This window comes from Mesoplodon densirostris, chromosome 2, assembly GCF_025265405.1.
Source record: "Mesoplodon densirostris isolate mMesDen1 chromosome 2, mMesDen1 primary haplotype, whole genome shotgun sequence".
NCBI classification, from domain to species: Eukaryota; Metazoa; Chordata; class Mammalia; order Artiodactyla; family Ziphiidae; genus Mesoplodon; species Mesoplodon densirostris.
The window spans coordinates 150,274,397-150,293,035 of NC_082662.1; the positions used below are offsets into that span (position 1 = coordinate 150,274,397).

The following is an 18,639-nucleotide window of genomic DNA, read 5'->3' on the forward strand; positions in this document are numbered from 1 at the left end:
CAGAGGAGTAGAGTCCAAAAATAATGGAAAACTGTTGACAAAAGGTGTCAATGCAATTCAATGGGGGAAGAATGTCTTTTCAACAAATGGTGCCAGAAAAAAATATATATCCATGCACAAAAAGACATAGTTTGAACTTCCATTTCAGGCCATACAAAAAATTAGAGATTGGTCATAAAACTTAAAACTATAAAGCTTCCAGAAGAAAATTTAAGAGACTATCTTTATGATTTTAGATGGAAAAAGAATTTGTAGATAAGATTTTTTAAAGTTCTAACCAAAAATAAAAAGTAATCAATTGGACTTCATCAAAATTAAAAACATATTATGTGTCATCAAAAGCATATTAAGAAAGTAAATAAAAAATGCAGTGGCGTCCCAAGATGGCGGCAGCGGTGGCGCCTGGGAACCCGCGGCACCGTCCCGGCTGCTGAGGCGGGCCCCGCACGGCTGGTGACGGACGGACCAGGCCGAGGACTGGCGAACGGGCGGCCGCCGCCTCTACGCGCCCCGCGGCCGGGGCTAGGCCGTGCTGCGGCGGCGCTGGGGGATGCTCATGCTGGGCCGGGCCTCTCCCTCCTCAACTTAGGGCGGCGGCGGGCCCGCGCCCCTGGCTCCCAGGCCATGGCGCTGAGGGAGCTCAAAGTGTGTCTGCTGGGGGATACAGGTGTAGGTAAATCAAGTATTGTGTGGCGGTTCGTGGAAGACAGTTTTGACCCGAATATCAACCCAACAATAGGTTTCGTGCCTTAGCGCCAATGTACTATCGCGGCTTGGCTGCAGCTATTATTGTTTATGATATCACAAAAGAAGAGACGTTTTCAACATTAAAGAATTGGGTAAAAGAGCTCCGACAGCACGGCCCCCCCAACATTGTAGTTGCCATTGCAGGAAATAAGTGTGATCTTATCGACGTAAGAGAGGTCATGGAGAGAGATGCTAAGGACTACGCCGACTCCATCCATGCAATTTTTGTAGAGACCAGCGCAAAAAACGCGATAAACATAAACGAACTCTTTATAGAAATTAGTCGAAGAATTCCATCCACTGATGCCAACCCGCCTTCCGGTGGAAAGGGCTTCAAACTCCGAAGACAGCCTTCGGAGCCGAAACGGAGCTGCTGCTGACTGAGCCTCGGCCTCCAGGCTCAACGGTGAAGTAGGTGGTCCTGAAAGTTAGCGGGAGGGCTGGAGCCCTGTCGCCAGGGGTCGCCTCGCCGGTCTTGTATCTTCTTCGGGCAACAAGGATCCACAGGAATGGACCGGTTCTGTTTCCTCTTTGGAGACTGCAGCAATAATATTTCAGTCTGTGGACTTCTCTTCTGTAAAGAATCTCTGGTGTAAAAAGGGACTGCATCATAGGCTTTTGACCTTGCTGAGAAGGAGTGTATAATTGTATGGATGGTAGGATTAAATTGTTGGGTAGTTTTGTAATCAAGATTTTACGTAACATTTGTAAAGGGAAAATTAGCACTTTTGTGGTTCTTAAGGGAAGAAAAAGACCTTGTGGAGATTATCATTTCCTCGGTTTCCCATTGATACCAATGATACCATTTGGTACCAATGATACCATTTCCTTGGTGTCATTTAGAATGTGGTCGGTTATCATAAATGGAGGGATGGCAGTTATCATTATTTGAAGCTAAAATGGTTTATTTATAAGGGCTGATGGAGATGGCTTCACCCCTGCCATCTCTAAAGCACTTGCCATCGGGTACATCAGCCCAGGACATGCACAGTAAACTCACAGCAGCAGGTGCATGCCTCACCCGGGGTTTGCATCCTGACCCTGTCACATGCGTGTCACCAGGCACATTATTGGCACCTTTTTAAGGAAGCTGTCACGATCAAGGTGGTGGTGGTAGAGAAGCTGCCTGGAATAAATTGAATTGCAGATGATTCAACTGACTAGCAGTGGTTTACAAAGGGAAGAAGAGGGAAAGTAAAGCAAGTGGTGTAAATGCTGTCAATTTTTTTATTTAACCGAGATATTTTGGTGGGGGAGACAATGATCTGTTGCTTAGCCTATGTAAAGTTGTACTCTATATTTACAAGACCATTGCTTACAGATTATAAATTATGTAAATACATTAAAAAAATGCAGAAACTGAGAAAATATTTGTGACCCATGTATCTGATAAAGAACTTATATCCAAAATATATAAAGAACTACCACAAATTAATAATAAAGATGATCCTTTTTAAATAGGTAAAACTTGAAAATATACTTATAAAAAAGAGGAAACACAAGACATTAATGGCCAAGAACCACATGAAAAAGTATTCATCATTAGTCATCAGAGAAATTCGAATTAGAACCACAATGAGAACTACCACGCAAACAGCTAAAAACTGACAACATAAATATTTGCAAGGATGTGAAACAATTGGAACACTCACATTACTGGTTGGAGAGAAAAATGCAACAACCACCTCAGAAAATCAGTTTTCAGTTCTTTGTATATTATACATATCCCTACTCTATGACCCAATAATTCCACTCCTAAGAATTTACCCAGGACAAATGAAAACATTTCCACACAAAGACTTTTAAAGAATGTTCATAGCAGCTTTATTCATAATAGCTGAAAACTGGACACTAAAATGTCCCTCAATAGAAGTATGGTTAAACAAATTGTGGCATAATCACTAAATGGAATGCTCCAGAGCAATAAAAAAGAATGAACTACTAATACCCATAACAACATGAATAAATCTCAAAAACATTTTGAACAAAAGAATCCAGATGCAAGAGAGCATTCCATTTATAGAAAGTTCAAGAGGAAGCTAAACTAAACTGAGGTAATAAAAATTAGAACAATGGTTGGGAGGGAGGAAGGAGATTGACTGCAAAGGCACATAAGGAAATTTTACAAGTTGCGGAAATGTTCTACATCTTTATTGGGATGTTTGTCACCTAGGTGCATACATCTGTCAAAACCCATAAAACTGTACTGTTAACATCCGTGTACTTTATACATTAATAAATATAAATCTAGTATTTTCAAAACCTTATTTTAAATATGTGGAATATAAACCAGGTATGTCCTGCTTTTTTAAAAAGTTATAAAACAGCTAAATTAGGTTGTGATTAGAGCACAAGATGATTTTTGCTCTGGATACTTGCCTGGGAGTTCCTCTAAATAATAAGATTCCTTAGTGCACTGAAATTATTGACAAATACACAGTTTAAGGCAGCTTTTTAGGAACACATATGCTACATAGAATCAGCTCAAAAATTGGAAAATATCTCAGTCTTGGTTCCAAAAAATTTCTCAGGCGTTTGACTTAGTCCCAGAAGCATAGGTAACTTGAGATCATTTTCCAAGGAAATAGTCCTCATAGTAGGCATGTCACAACTGGTGAGCTACCTGTGTGAGTTTTCTTAGCACACAGGGAAAAAACACGTTTCAGAGGATTCAAGAGTTATAAGAAGCTTTTGCACTTACAAGCCAATCTGACTACATATGACATTTTCCTGCATGGGCAAGCATCTTCAGTTTTATCTTGACATATCTATTCCTATCTTTCTAAAAGCTGCTTTTGAACATGAAAAATTGCCATTTCACATATAGCAAAACACTTTCAAATATACTTGACATGTACAAAAAGAGTCATATGATCTCTGGAAAATTGGTTATATTTTTATCATTACTGAGAACTGGTATAAAGTTATAGAAGTTTATTTTTATAGTAAACTTACCTAGAGCTTTACCTATTATCTCACTAACTAGGTATGGTAAATATGATTTATACATGATACATACAGTATAACCAAAATGTTTCCAATTACCTGCTTTCTCCATGAGCTTCTCACGATTTAAAGTCTAATCATACCATGTTTACATAAAAATAGAAAACAGAGGGTCAAAAAGACATAGTCAGGACTCTGCTACTTGCAACAGTGCCTTTAGCTCCTCAGTAATAGACATCAATTTTACCACAGGCTTCCCATTCCAAAAATTCAGTGAGCTAAGGGCCTTCTCCTTGGATTCAGTATAACTCATCACTGCCATTAACCGTCCTCTGCTGCCATGGCCAATGTCAGAGCTCAGGGCCAGGGTTGGGTGCAAAGAAGAAGGAAACCAACAGGAGATCCAGGAACCTGGCAATAACGCTGGGCTGGGTTTGGTCAGACAGGAAGATCTGCAGTGCCACTCCCAACAACTTGATCATTCATCCCATACTCAGCTAATACTGAGTGGGGTCAAAAGAAGCAATTTAACCTCATTGAACTGGGACACTATATTGAAAAATTATTATTTGTTAACTGGTGGATTTGGTATATACGTGATCCATCTTGGGTCATACCCAACTTACTGAAGAATCTGGGAGTGCCTTGTAGAAAATTTCACGGTTAAAAGCAATGTCACTTATTTGGCCTAAACTCTAAAAGGAAATTGTGGAACACTTAAAGCAAGTCCTGGCATATAATAGGCTATCTATCTATATTTGTTGAGTGAATGAATGAATGAGTGGTATAGAGCTTTAGTATATTGCTAAGCAACTCCAATACTTAGGCATAAAGGTAAGCATTATTTCCTGGCTTCATTTAAACAAGTATATTTACATAAAATAAGAATAGCTTGTTATCAAGTATCTACTGCATAGCTGGTGGAACAAGGATCATATTTTAAAAATATTAAACTGGTATATTGCCTTGTTGCTCCCTACCCAGTAAAATCAAGAGCATTTAACACTTTCACAGGAGAAATAAAGTTATTGCTCAGCTTCAACTTGCAAATTATACTTTTTTAGTTCCATTTTTAGTTTTGATCACTAGGTTCTGTTGAGAAGGAGTGGAATTTTGCAAACTCAAAAGCCTTTCCTTGAAATACTAAGAACCAGACCTGAAAGATAAAGCAGGGAAACAAAGCCAGAAAGAACTCAGGATATGATACAATGCTCAGAAGAAGGAGAAAAAGAAATCTTTTTCACTGGGGGAGCTGGAGATGACAGGAGAGAGTGAGAAAAAAAAAAAAAGGAAGAAGTTCAGATTCAGGAATCCTGACTATCCTCTAAGAGTCAAAATCGTGGGGAGGAGATGCAGGTGGGAATAGAAACACCCAATTAATCCAAGTACAGAAGAACTTAATCCTCATTTCTCAGAAGAATAGCCTAAAAAAAAAAATAGCAAACTCCTTAAAGAAGACTAGCATTTTACATGCTATTTTCAACAGGGTGCAGGGTTAACCGTGTAGGAATGGTAGAGGGTGATAACTCATACCATAAAATTTAGAGATAAAACAGATGGAAATTCTGGGCATTCCAGGAAAATTGAAGCCAAGCAGCCTAGAGTCAGGAAGAAGGGCCACAGTGAGCAGGGACTTTGTATACGGAGGCTATGGCAGGACCCAAATTCTTCAGGGGAAGATAACAGTTTGATGTCAAAAACAAGGCAGGGCCAGCCATACTTCAATGGCCACCAGCTCAAGATTCCAGGGACAAGATCTGACCAGCCACACCAGTCAGATGGACATCTGAGAAGATACAGGAGACCGCCCGAGTGCCATGATGATCTACATTTTCTTCCTGCACCCAGTTCACATTAGGGAAGGAAAGGAGAGAGGGGGTGAGACCCCATGAGAGAAGGGAGACAGTTTCATAAGGAGTTTGAGTTTTAAACGTATTGCTTCTGTATCTAAAAGACGCTATTTAAATTACCTCTTAATAGCAATTTTCAGTTCCCCTCCACACCCACACCCCACCCCCATTAGCAGATATAACAGTATGAAAACTAGATTAGTTATATAAAATAATTTTAAGTTCCTTTCTTTGCGTGTCTGAGTTGTACTAAAATAATAATAATAATTAATGATGGCAATTATTATGTACCAGGCACTATTCTAAGCTCATTTATTAACTCATGTATTAATCACAACTATTCTATGAAGTACTATTCTTATACCCATTCTAAAAATGAGGGCGTTGAAACACAAATATCACCCAGTTAGCAGTGACAGAACCTGGACACACACGAGGCAACCTGGCACCAGAATCAGGACTCAACTCCTCTGGTAGAATGCAGGTACATTTGAGTAAATTGGACTTTGCAAACCAGCAAGCAGTATAGCTGGGATTTCACTCAAATGGGTCTAGCTACAGTCATAAGCTCTTTTTATCATAATGTTTTTTTCCTTTTTCCTTTTGTCTGATAACTGAACCACTTTTCCTTTGGGTACCTACATCTTTCCATAAAGGGCTGTCAGTCAAGGGTCCCCACCAAAACCAGCTTATCAGTGAACCTCCTACTCATCTTAAACAATAATTTGTTACAGGGGTCAGCAAAGGACCCAAGCAAGGCCAATCAGAATCTTTCTCAGAGATTGAAACAGACCCTGGGAGACAAAATCTCTCCTCTTCTAGGATTGTGAATGCTGTGGTAGACATTAGTCATACTTTATGGTAACCAGCAGCTGAATCGCCTTCTTATGTGAGGAATCCACCACCTTGGAAGCAGAGCAGAAAAGCCAACTATGCCAGATATTCACTTTCTCAAAATCCCTTGCAGCTATGGTGCAAGCATAAAAGCCAAGCCAAGACAGTCATACATCTAGATTCCAGGTTTTGGTTAAATGTTAATGATCCAAAGAATGCACAAAATCTATATCCTCTAGAGAGGATGATGCATAATAGCATCTGCTCATACATTCAGTTTCCAGAGAGAGGCTGAAGTTCTACCAACAGTGTTTGATACCTAGCGTCCAGCATTTCTATCAACAGTGCAAGCTCAGTGGCTATGCCCCTAAGGGGACTACAACAGTTCAGTGAATCATGTCCTTGGGAAGACTGTGGTATAGCTTCGGACAGGGAGCCTCTGCAGCTTGTGCTCCAGCCCTTCCCGGAGATTCTGAGAGCTATCTGATAAAACTCTTTCAATAAATCTCTTCTACTTAAAAGCCATTTAGTTTCTTGTGCTTGAAACTAAGAATCTGCTTTAGTTTTCTATTGTTACTACAATAAGGTATCACAAACTTCGTAGTTTAACACAAAATTATTCTCTTACAGTTCTAGAAGTCAGAAGTCCTAAAATCAAGGTATCAGCAGGGCTGCATTTCTTTCTGGAGGCTCCAGAGAAGAACCCATTTCTCTGCTTTTCCCAGCTTTCAGAGGCGTCTTTCTTCCATTTTTGAAGCCAGCAACATTGCAGCTCTCTGACTAGTCTTCCTCTGACTCTCCCTTCTTCTACCACCCTCTTCCACTTTAAAGGACCCTCGTGATTACATTGGGTCCACCTGGATAATCCAGGCTAGTCTCCCTATTTTAAATTCAGCCAATTGTCAACATTAATTCCATCTGCACCCTTAATTCTTCTTTGCCATGTAACTTAACACATTCACAGGTTCCAGGGATTAGGACAGGGGCATCTTTGGAGGCACTGTTCTGCCTATCATGGAACTTAAATGAGCAGACATCTGTATCAGGTATGAGGTACAAGCAACAGATGCCTAATGAAACAGGGGCAATCTGGAACCTATCAACTGACCTGATGGTAGCTAAAAAGAATAAAAACACAGTTGGTGTAAATGGATGAAACTCTGGTAGCCCACGGCAGTCAAGGGCAAATGATGGTCAGCTGGAATGAAGAACTCATTGAAGCCAGGTTTGGGGAGACCCAATAGCATATAACTACTGTATAAAAGGACTGAAGAAATGCAAGGACATTTGATAGCTTAAAGAAAGAGAAGCTAAAATTTTCAAAGCTAAAAATACAGACCAATAATCAGGGGATTTCTACAATGGTCCTATATGAGTCTCTGCCCTCTTGCTCCTGCAGGCCTGTAATAGTCCTAAAACAAACTTAAAGATTGATCTTAGCTGTTGCCAATTTACAATGTTCGTTACATGTAATTTACAGCCTAGGCAAATATCTTAGGTGAAACTAAGGGCAGCAGTAATAAAAGACTAGAGCCCCAAGATTTGAAATAAGGACATATGGGAAGATTCAGATGACTGACTACATTGAGCTGAGTAGTCTATTACCAGTGGAAAAAGCCTCAAATCCTCCTTTTAATAAAACTGTCCTTGCCTTGCATGAAGGTCTCATATGACCTCACCTAGTTATTGTCTATGAGCTAGAAATGCTGCATTGGAAATGGGCTCCACTGATTTCATTGAAAAATACCAGGATTCTGGGGTCACAGAGGCTGAGTATTGGTATTTAATGATTAAATGCAAGGTACACAAATGCAAGATAACCTAATGGGCAGAACTGTCTGACATTCAATTATGACGCTTTTTGGTGGCTAGTTAATTGTGGGTCCCCTCAGGTTGAAACAGTGGGTAGCCCACTAAGGTCCTACTTGATTTATATAACTAAAAACTTTAGGTCTGGCTAACAAAGGGCTGATTTGAGCTACTATAACAGCCACTCTCCTCATCCAGTTCTCTGACTGGAGTCATTTCATAGACCTGGAAGGAAAGCAAGACACTTTTTTTTTTTTTTTTTTTTTTTTTTTTTTTGCGGTATGTGGGCCTCTCACTGTCGTGGCCTCTCCCGTTGCGGAGCACAGGCTCCGGACGCGCAGGCCCAGCAGCCATGGCCCACGGGCCCAGCCGCTCCGCGGCACGTGGGATCCTCCCGGACCGGGGCACGAACCCGCGTCCCCTGCATCAGCAGGCGGACTCTCAACTACTGCGCCACCAGGGAAGCCCAGCAAGGCACTTTTGAGGAAGAAACCTGCAAGCACATGAAAGCAGGTATTATACATCCCCCTTCTAACTTTTCCTATGAAAACTTGGGAAGCATGATCATTTGACAAGATAACTATGCACCGGAGAGGGAAATACCCGGTCCTTTGAACCTTTATTGACATTGGCTTCAAAATGTGCTAATTCCTGGAGACCCATCCTGTGGTACACCATTTATAGTTAGAGATCATCATACAGATAAACCCACCTATTCACAGGCCCAGGGTGGCCATAAACCTACTATGTGATCATATCCCCAGTTCTGAGTGTGTAGCTTGAGTAGGTATACCCAGAATTGCACAGAATCTACACATTAATCTCTTGAACTGTGGAGTATTATGATAGAAATGGACAAGTAAAAACTCTTTGAACTCTCACTGCTAACACAAAGGCTAGTTCCACCATCAAAGACTTGAAAGATGCAGGGGTCGTGATTCTTATCACATCTCCATTTACCTTACCTTTTGATCAGTGTATCAGGAAGATGGGTCTTACAGAATAACTGTGGATTATCATAAGCTTAATCAAGTAGCATCTCTAACTGTATTTGCTGTTCTAGAGGCATTGTCTCTGAGGGACAACGAAGAAAAGAAACCCCACTGTGAGTAGAAACTTGAGATCTCTTAGTCCAGTATGCCTATAAATACTGATGGCTTGAGGATAAATCTATACAGGTTTATTAGAATGCGTTAATGTCAGATGTTCCAATTTTTGGAAGGAATGACATTGCAGGATTGAAGGTGAGGTTTGGAGAAAGGTATGTAACTCTCTGAATGGACTCAGATTGTGAGAGTATCTGTGGCTTATATGAATGGTCACCAAAAGACCCCACTGAGGAATTGGACCAGATGACAGGCCACACTGTCCTCCAACTGCCACTCCAGTGTTTGCTGATAAAGTTCATGAGCAATGTAGCAATGTTGGCAGAAATGAAAACAGTACATGGACTCAACAATATGAACTTATACCTATCAAGGCTATCTGGAAGCTAAAGAATAAAGTCATCAAAAAGGAAAACAGCTGAAAGCTGTGGAGATAGAAGAAAAGCCTTGATACTTGAAAACCTAGATCCAGCTTTTTCAGTTATGAGCCAATAAATTCTCTTTTCAGATTTCACTGGTCGAATTGTTTTTCTAAAACACATTACAAAAAAGCATTCTTTTATACAGCCATGATGCAGGATTATCATACTCAACTAATTTGTGGAATAGATGTATTACAAAGATGCTGCTGTCTTTTACATTTCAGAAGGACACTATTTATATTTTCCTTTCTCCCAGGAGTCATTGGCAGGTGCCTGTTCTGACCATTGCCCAAACTCCTAGGTTTCTTGAAGTCAAAAAAATGGCAATTTCTTTATTTGTACATTAATAATACATGTTCTTGATTGGGAAAAAATTAAAAATTGAAACTAAACATGAGTAAAAAGAAGAAAAAATAATTTACTTAAAAACTTTTTTCCGGGCTTCCCTGGTGGCGCAGTGGTTGAGAGTCCGCCTGCCGATGCAGGGGACACGGGTTCGTGCCCCGGTCCGGGAAGATCCCACATGCCGCGGAGCGGCTAGGCCCGTGAGCCATGGCCGCTGAGCCTGTGCTCCGCAATGGGAGAGGCCACAACAGTGAGAGGCCTGCGTACCACACACACACACACAAAAAATTCCTATTACACAGCAAACTGTAGGGCTAATATTTTGTTATATATCTCTTTAGCCTTTTTCTGCATTTTTTCAAAAACAAAATGTAGGGCTTCCCTGGTGGCGCAGTGGTTGAGAGTCCACTTGCGGATGCAGGGGACACGGGTTTGTGCCCCCATCCGGGAGGATCCCACATGCCGCAGAGCGGCTGGGCCCGTGAGCCATGGCCGCTGAGCCTGCGCGTCCGGAGCCTGTGCTCCGCAACGGGAGAGGCCACAACAGTGAGAGGCCCGAGTACTGCAAAAAAAAAAACAAAAACAAAAACAAACAAAAAAAAACAAAATGTAATGTAAACTTATAAGCTTTTTTCTTAACCTTACTACCTCTTCCATCATCATTTCATGATTCTCCACATCATTTTTGGGAAGAGGACCATAATTTTTATAGAGATAGATTTGCAGTAAAATTTACCAATTTTAAGTATAATTTAATGAGTTTTGACATAGGAATAAAATTGTGTAACCACCACAATTATGATATAAAATATTTCCATCATCCAAAAAATTACCTTCTTTCCCTTTGCAAACAATCAACTCCCCAAATTTTGCCCATTGTTTCCAGAAATTCTTTTTTCTGTTCTGTCCACCTCTTTTTTTAGGACCTATGTTTCTAGTAACACATGTGATCGACTGCATTATATTGGTTCACACATCACTGATGCTCTGTTCCTTTAAAAATTTTTTATATCTTTGCTCCATTTTGGAATGCTTCTATTGCTATATCTTCAAATTGATCTCTTCTTTGGCAGTATCTAATCTGCTGTTAATCTCATCCAATGTACTTGTTTCTGATATTTTATTTTTCAGCTCTGAAAGTCCCTTTTAGGTCTTTTTCTATATCTTTGATTTCGATCATCATCATGTTTTCCTCTACCTTTTTGAACATGTCAAATACATTTATAATAGCTGTTTTTTTTTTTTTTTTTTTTTTTTTTTTTTTTTTTTTTTGCGGTACGCGGGCCTCTCACTGTTGTGGCCTCTCCCGCCGCGGAGAACAGGCTCCGGACGCGCAGGCTCAGCAGCCATGGCTCACCTGCCTAACCGCTCCGCGGCATGTGGGATCCTCCCAGACCGGGGCACGAACCCATGTCCCCTGCATCGGCAGGCGGACTCTCAACCACTGCGCCACCAGGGAAGCCCTATAATAGCTGTTTTGATGTCCTTTTTCTGCTACTTTCTACATCTCTGTCATTTTTGATTCTCTTTCTATTGACTGATTTTTCTCCTATGGGTTGTATGTTCCTACTTCTTTGCACACCTGACAATTTTTGATTGATGGACAGAAAGAGTGAATTTTACATCATTCGTTGTTGAACTCTGTAAACAGCAGTGGATTTTGTTCTGGTGTGCAGTGAAGTTATTAGCAATCAGCTGTATTTTTTGAGTCTTGCTTTTAAGCTTTGTTAGGGCAGATCCAGAGTAGCCTTTAGTCTAAGGCCAATTCGTTTGCACTAATAAAGTGATTACTTTCTAAGGATTGTACTCTATAAAATCTTTGTACTCTGGCTATTGGAAACATGAATATTTCCTAACTTTGTGTGATCCAGATATTTTCTACCCATTCCTTCTAGCAGTTATTTCCTTAGGTCCAGATAACTTCCTTTCACATGTGTACAGATCAGCAGTCAGTCAAAGACTCAAGGGGATCCCTCTAGAAATCTATGAAGCTTTCTCTTTATGGAGTTCTTCCTCCCAAGTCCTCCACTCTGAAAATTCTAGCAGCCTTGACTTCCCTAAACGCTGATCTCTATCTCTTCAATTATGTAAGGCTAGCAGAGACATCCACCTCGCCTAAACCTCCTTTAGGCAGTAATCTGATGCAATCTTAGTATTCTTAGTATTCTTTTTTTAAAACTTCCTTTCTCTCAGATATTACAGTCTTACACTCTCTGTCCAATGCCTGAATATAATTACTTTGTATAATTTCTCTTGTATTTTGTTGTTTAGCACAGTATGGTAAATCTAAACCCTGTTACTCCATCTTAACTGAAGCAAACGTCTACAGCATAATTTTTAAATGGGTGCCTAGCATTTCATTGAATGGATGTACCTACTGAGCTACAGGTATTTGATAAGAGAAACCATGCCTTGTTCACCACTGTACCCAAAGATTCTGAGGAATGATGGAATTTGGCATATAACAAGACTCAATAAATACATATTGACTGAATAAATTAATGTTGAGACTGTTTCTCTTTATTTCTTAGTATAAAAATTGCTGAACATTTTTTGTCACTAATCTTTACCAGAATCTCACAGTAATAATTATTTCTTTAGGATACATTTCTGTAAGTATAAGCACTGGCTCAAAGAGAAGACATATTTTAAGGCATTAATATTTATTTCCAAATTGACCGAATGGAATCAATCTACATCCTCACTGGCCAAGAAGCTTTCCACGAATGCTTATTCCTCTATATCCTGACAAATTTGGATGTTTCATTTAAAAAATCTTTGCGGGGCTTCCCTGGTGGTGCAATGGTTGAGAATCTGCCTGCTAATGCAGGGGACACGGGTTCGAACCCTGGTCCGGGAAGATCCCACATGCCGTGGAGCAATTAGGCCCATGAGTCACAACTACTGAACCTGCCCATCTGGAGCCTGTGCTCCGCAACAAGAGAGGCCACAACAGTGAGACACCCGCACACCGCGATGAAGAGCGGCCCCCACTCGCCGCAACTAGAGAAAGGCCTCGCACAGAAACGAAGACCCAACACAGCCATAAATAAATAAATAAATAAATAAATAAATAAATAAAAAATCTTTGCTAATTTCATAGGTTTAAAAGGTTATCTAATTTTCGTAGTTATTTTAATTTAGTTGATTACTATTTAGGTTCATCATTTTAATGTTTTTGTTTTATTTGTAATCATCGAGTGATTATTACTGAAAAGTTTTGTGCTTTGTTTATTAATCAAATAGACTGTAGGAACTTTTAACCTCAAAACATTCATGCTATGTTCAGTGCAACATCCAAAGCTTAGAGGGACATTTGTTTTTAATCGTTGTTTTTCTACCATCATGTTTAAGTCAGCGTAAAACCAGAGAGCTCATTTGCTACTCCAGACAATAGACAGCATGTTCAAAGGATCCAGCAGTCTGGTAGAATCAAACAGCAAAAAGAGAAAAAAAAATGTAATTAAAAACACTTTTCACAGGTCATAGCTCATTAATGGTTTGCCGAGCAGATGGCATTAATGAGTAACCAAAGATGCATGTTCATTATTATTGTCCCCACTACTATTGTTTTGATATAAGTGCCTCAGTAGATGTGAGGCACTTACCCAGACAATGAGAATCAATAATTACCACGGTACTTGGTCTCTCTTCCTATAAAAACACTCAGTAGGGTCCATAAATGAAAATGCGCATTATTAGGGAGAAAAAGAAACATTCTCACCTTATAAAGGAGATAATTTATCTCAACAGTATTTATAATTGCAAAAATATTGGAAATTTCCAATATTATAGTAAATAGTTAAATTATGGGACCACACCTAACTAAAGAAATATGCTGCCATTAAAAACTAGATGTTTGGAACTTCCCTGGTGGCACAGTGGTTAAGAATCAGCCTGCCAATGCAGGAGACACGGGTTCAGCCCCTGGTCCAGGAAGATCCCACATGCCACGGAGCAACTAAGCCCGTGCACCACAACTACTGAAGCCTGTGCGCCCGCACGCCTAGAGCCTGTGCTCTGCAACAAGAGAAGCCACCTCAATGAGAAGCCCGCACACCGCAATGAAGAGTAGCCCCAACTCGACGCAACTAGAGAAAGCCCATGCACAGCAATGAAGACCCAACACAGCCAAAAATAAATAAATAAATAAATAAATAAACTAGATGTTTCCAAAAACTTATTAGCAATATGGGAAAATGTCCATTTTATAATGTTACAACTTTTTAAAAGCGGGGCAACTGTACATGTACTAAAATTACAATTATGTAAAATATGCATGACTATAAATATTTGCATAGATAAAAAACTAGTAGGAAATACACTAAAATATTTATCTCTGTTTAGTGAGATAATGAGTTGTTGATTTTTTCTTCTTTTTTTCTTATAATGACAACATACTACTTTTCAAACCAGATAAAACACCAGAGGTCACTTTTTAAAAGAAAGAGATATGTACAAATTAACAGTAGTCACCTCCATGAAGGGCGGTGAGACTGGGGTAAGTAAATGGGGACTTGCTTTGTCTATACTGTCAGAATTCTTTAAAACAAGGATATACTCTTCTATTATTTGTATAAGGAAAATAATTTGTTGCCATTTGCAGCAACATGGATGGACCTAGACCTTGTCGTACTGAGTGAAGTAAGTCAGACAGAGAAAGACAAACATCATATGATATCGCTTATATGTGGAATCTAAAAAAGGGTACAAGTGAACCTATTTACAAAACAGAAATAGAGTCACAGATGTAGAAAACAAATTTACGGTTACCAAGGGGGAAAGAAGGGGAGGGATAAATTGGGAGATTGGGATTCACAGATACACACTACTATAAATAAAATAGGTAACTAATGAGAAACTACTGTATAGCGCAGGGAACTCTACTCAATACTCTGTAATGACCTATATGGGAATAGAATCTAAAAAAGAGTGGATATATGTATATGTATAACTGATTCACTTGCTGTACAGCAGAAACTAACACAACATTGTAAATCAACTATACTCCAATAAAAATTAATTTTAAAAAAAGAAAATTTATTTTTTTAACAAGAAAGAAATGGTGGAATATATTTTGAATATTTTCTTTATTTGGTTTCTTTGTATTTTATATTCAAGTATAAGCCTCCATTCTAACATTGCAATTTAATACTGTGAGAGGTAGTCACTTTACTATTAGAGAAATACCTTGATTTCTGGCACAGGTCTACTACCACTTACTAGCTAGTCAATTAACCTCTCTGTTTCCCCAAATCACAATATGTTAAATGTTAAACAGATACTTTCTTGACCATAAACATGATATAACTTATAAGAAAGTACCTGTGAGCCATAAAAATGCTCCTCCAATGCAAAGTGTCATTGGACAGTAATAAGAGTACATTGCCACCAAACAAAAAGGAAATTTTTCAAGAGTGGTTTAACTTTGCCTTCTGAACAAGGGGAATTTAAAGAGAGAGGGTGGGAGAATTTAATGAAACAGAATGAGGGAAGCATAGGATTAAGAAGTAATAAATGCTTCTGAACAAAGAAAGAGAAGAAGAAAAGTGCTCTCTGCCTCTCTCTCTCTCTCTCTCTCCTTCAGATGAAGAAAATGAAGTTCAGAGAAATAACTTCACTTTGGGAAATTCACATGGAACTGAGATACAACCCTAGACTTCCAACGTCTCACACACTGAAAGCACCAAACTCATATTAATATACTACACTTTAGTGAGCCTTAGTCAAAGGTCCACAGTGGACACACAACTCTCTCCCACAAAGCCATGGGGCAGACATTAGCTCACTTGAGGAATGACCAAGCTCACACTCAGAACAAACCAGGGACTTGACCTCTTTCCACATCAACCCCACATCTAACTGCTGCCATGGGCTCTTATCACTAGACAAGCAAAGACCACCCCCTTCAATTTGCATACTAGCTCCATTTTCCACAAATTTCATTCCTCACTGCTATATTTTTCATTTTTCTTTCTACTTGATCATTGTTCATCTTGGCAGAAAAAGTGCTCTTCCTTTCCCTTTCCCTTCCAACTATTACTTCATTTCTCTTCTCGCTGTTAGAGAAAATCTTCTTAAAAGACTTGCCTAGGTTTGTTGTCTCCAATTTCTTTCCTCCCTTCCTCTCTTAAACCCTTCCACTTCAGGCTTTTGTCCCCACCACTCCCCAATGACCTCTATGTTGCTAAATCCAATGATCAATTTTAAGTCCTCATCTGACTTGATCTATCAGCAGATGACTGCTCATATGAGCTGATAATTCCCTTCCCATTAACAAATATTCCTCTGATTTCTCTCAAGACATGTTTGTTTGGTTTTCCTCCTACCACTCTGGCTGCTCCTTTTCAACATGCTTTGCTATTTCCTTCCTTCTCTTTTACCTTCTCTTTTAGTCAGAATGCACAGGGCTCAGACCTTGGACCTCTCCTCTTCTCTTGGACCATCACATACTTGCGTATGTCATCTGGTGACTTCCGAATGTATGTCTCCAGCTCAAACTCTCTCCTAGACTACAGACTTCAATATCCTACTCAACGCCTCTATTTGGATATTTAACTGACATCTCAAACTTAAAATATCCAAAGTTGAACTCCTGATCTTCCTCCAAAATCTATTCCACTCACAGTTTTCCCAGCCTCATGAATAGTAATTTTATTCTTTCAGTTACTTAGGCCAAAAAACTTATATTCTTCCTTAACATCCCTCATTCTCTCAGCAAAAAATCTTGTAGGTTCTTTCTTCAAGTTATATCTGGAATCTAACCTCTTCTCACAACTTTCATTACTACCATTCCAGTCCAAACTAAAATCACCTCTGACCTGGATTATTGCAACAGTTAGAATTTTCTAACTGATCTCTCTGCTTTCATCCATGTACGCAGAACTAGTGTACGTATTGGAAGGATCACCCTGCATGCTGTGTTGAAAAGAACTGTAGAGGGACAAGGGTATTAAGTAAGTTTCCTACATAAGAACCTTCAAGTTGCGAACTTTCAAAGATGCAAACATGTGTTTGCAAGTCCAATCATGTTAGTTCACGTGTCTGCATACATTATCAGGTGCGTGCATCCTCTATAAGTGGTTGTGCTTTTGTGCACTTTACTGTACAATAGTCTATAGAGTACAGTAGTTTGGTGTCTTTATTTCAAGCCCAGAATGTCTCGAAGCAAGCATAAAAGCAGTGGTGATGTAGCTGGTACTACTGTACTTTTCAAGGTACTGTACTGAAAGAATAAAAATGTTTTCTTTATTTTTTGTGTTTGTTTGTTTATGTGTTATTTGTGTGAAAAGTGTTAATGAACCTATTACAGTACTATATAGCCGATTGTGTTAGTTGGGTACGTAGGCTAACTTTGTTGGACTTACAAACAAATTGGACTTAGGAACGAGCTCTTGGAACAGAACTCTTTCTAATGTAGGGGACTTACTGTATTTTAAACTTTACAGATGAGAAAATGAAGGTTTAGAGAGGTTGAGTGGTTATTCAGGGTTACTTAGCTAATAAAACATTAAAAATTGCTCTTTTTTACCTTATGCTTTTTTGTAATTATGTTATAATTCCTCAGTATGTAGGCTGCCCATACTTACTGCTTTGCCTGGGGCAGTCCTGGTTTACACGTGTTGTCCTGGCATGATTGAATTGTGCCTCCTTCCACCTTCAATATGCCCTGGTCTAGATCACAAAGGATATGAGATAGATACTTGGCATACAGCATATATATTTCATCCTATCAATAAGCAGGAGTAGGACTATGTGGGTACTAATATAGATTGCCCCATTTGCTGTCATTAACGTCGAGTATTGAGTGAGGTGAGTACTGGGTCAATAACTGTCAGCTCCCTTAAGCGTCCAAGGAATCATTTAACTCTAGGAGGTCAATTAGAAATGCCCCAGTGGAAGGCATCAATGGCTCTTGGTCAATGTTTCACTTTAGAGTGCCCACATCCCCCCTTCTCACTGACCAGTACTCACATAGGTGATTCCTCAATACTACCATCACCTTACTCTTAGGCCAGTCCTTCACTCCTACTATCTGACAGACATTTTGAGTCAGATTTGCTGCTAGCGTTAAATATGACCTTACCTCCAAACCTGCTCTCCCTTCAGAACTTCTCAGTCATATGAATGAAGCCATCTGTCACCCAGACTCAGACTACAAAGTCATCCTTCACCTCCTCCTTTGCTCTACCCTACCCTATTCACCTCTTCCAACCACCCAGGCTTGTTCATCACAAATGGACTTTTTTGATCTATGTCACTGGGGAACAATAATAATCCCTGCCCCAGTCCCTGCAGAAGCTTTATTTGGGAAAGCTTTCACAAGTGCTGCTATAATTACAGCATTCTCTTTTTCAAAGCATACATCCTTCAAAGTCCATTCCAACTCATAACTTCTCCCAGGGAGCCTTCCTTCTGCAGAAAGGCATTTCTCCCTCCTCTGCATATCCATCAAACCTCTTATCTGTACCACTTGCTCAACACACTAACCACCTGGTACTGTTATCTCTTTAATTAGAATATGGCAGCCCTGAGGGCCAGGATCCTATCTCAGACATTTTTTTAAAACCTCCCTGAAGT

At 39.7% G+C, this 18,639-nt stretch overlaps 1 protein-coding gene and 1 pseudogene across 2 annotated transcripts in view; one reads left to right on the plus strand and one right to left on the minus strand.

The window, feature by feature from the left end:
- The window catches only part of HMCN1 (hemicentin 1), a 755,474-nt gene that overhangs the window by 717,410 nt on the left and 19,425 nt on the right, over positions 1-18,639 (minus strand). The gene's annotated exons all lie outside the window — the stretch shown is intronic.
- On the plus strand, positions 378-1,794 carry LOC132483235 (ras-related protein Rab-22A-like; annotated as a pseudogene).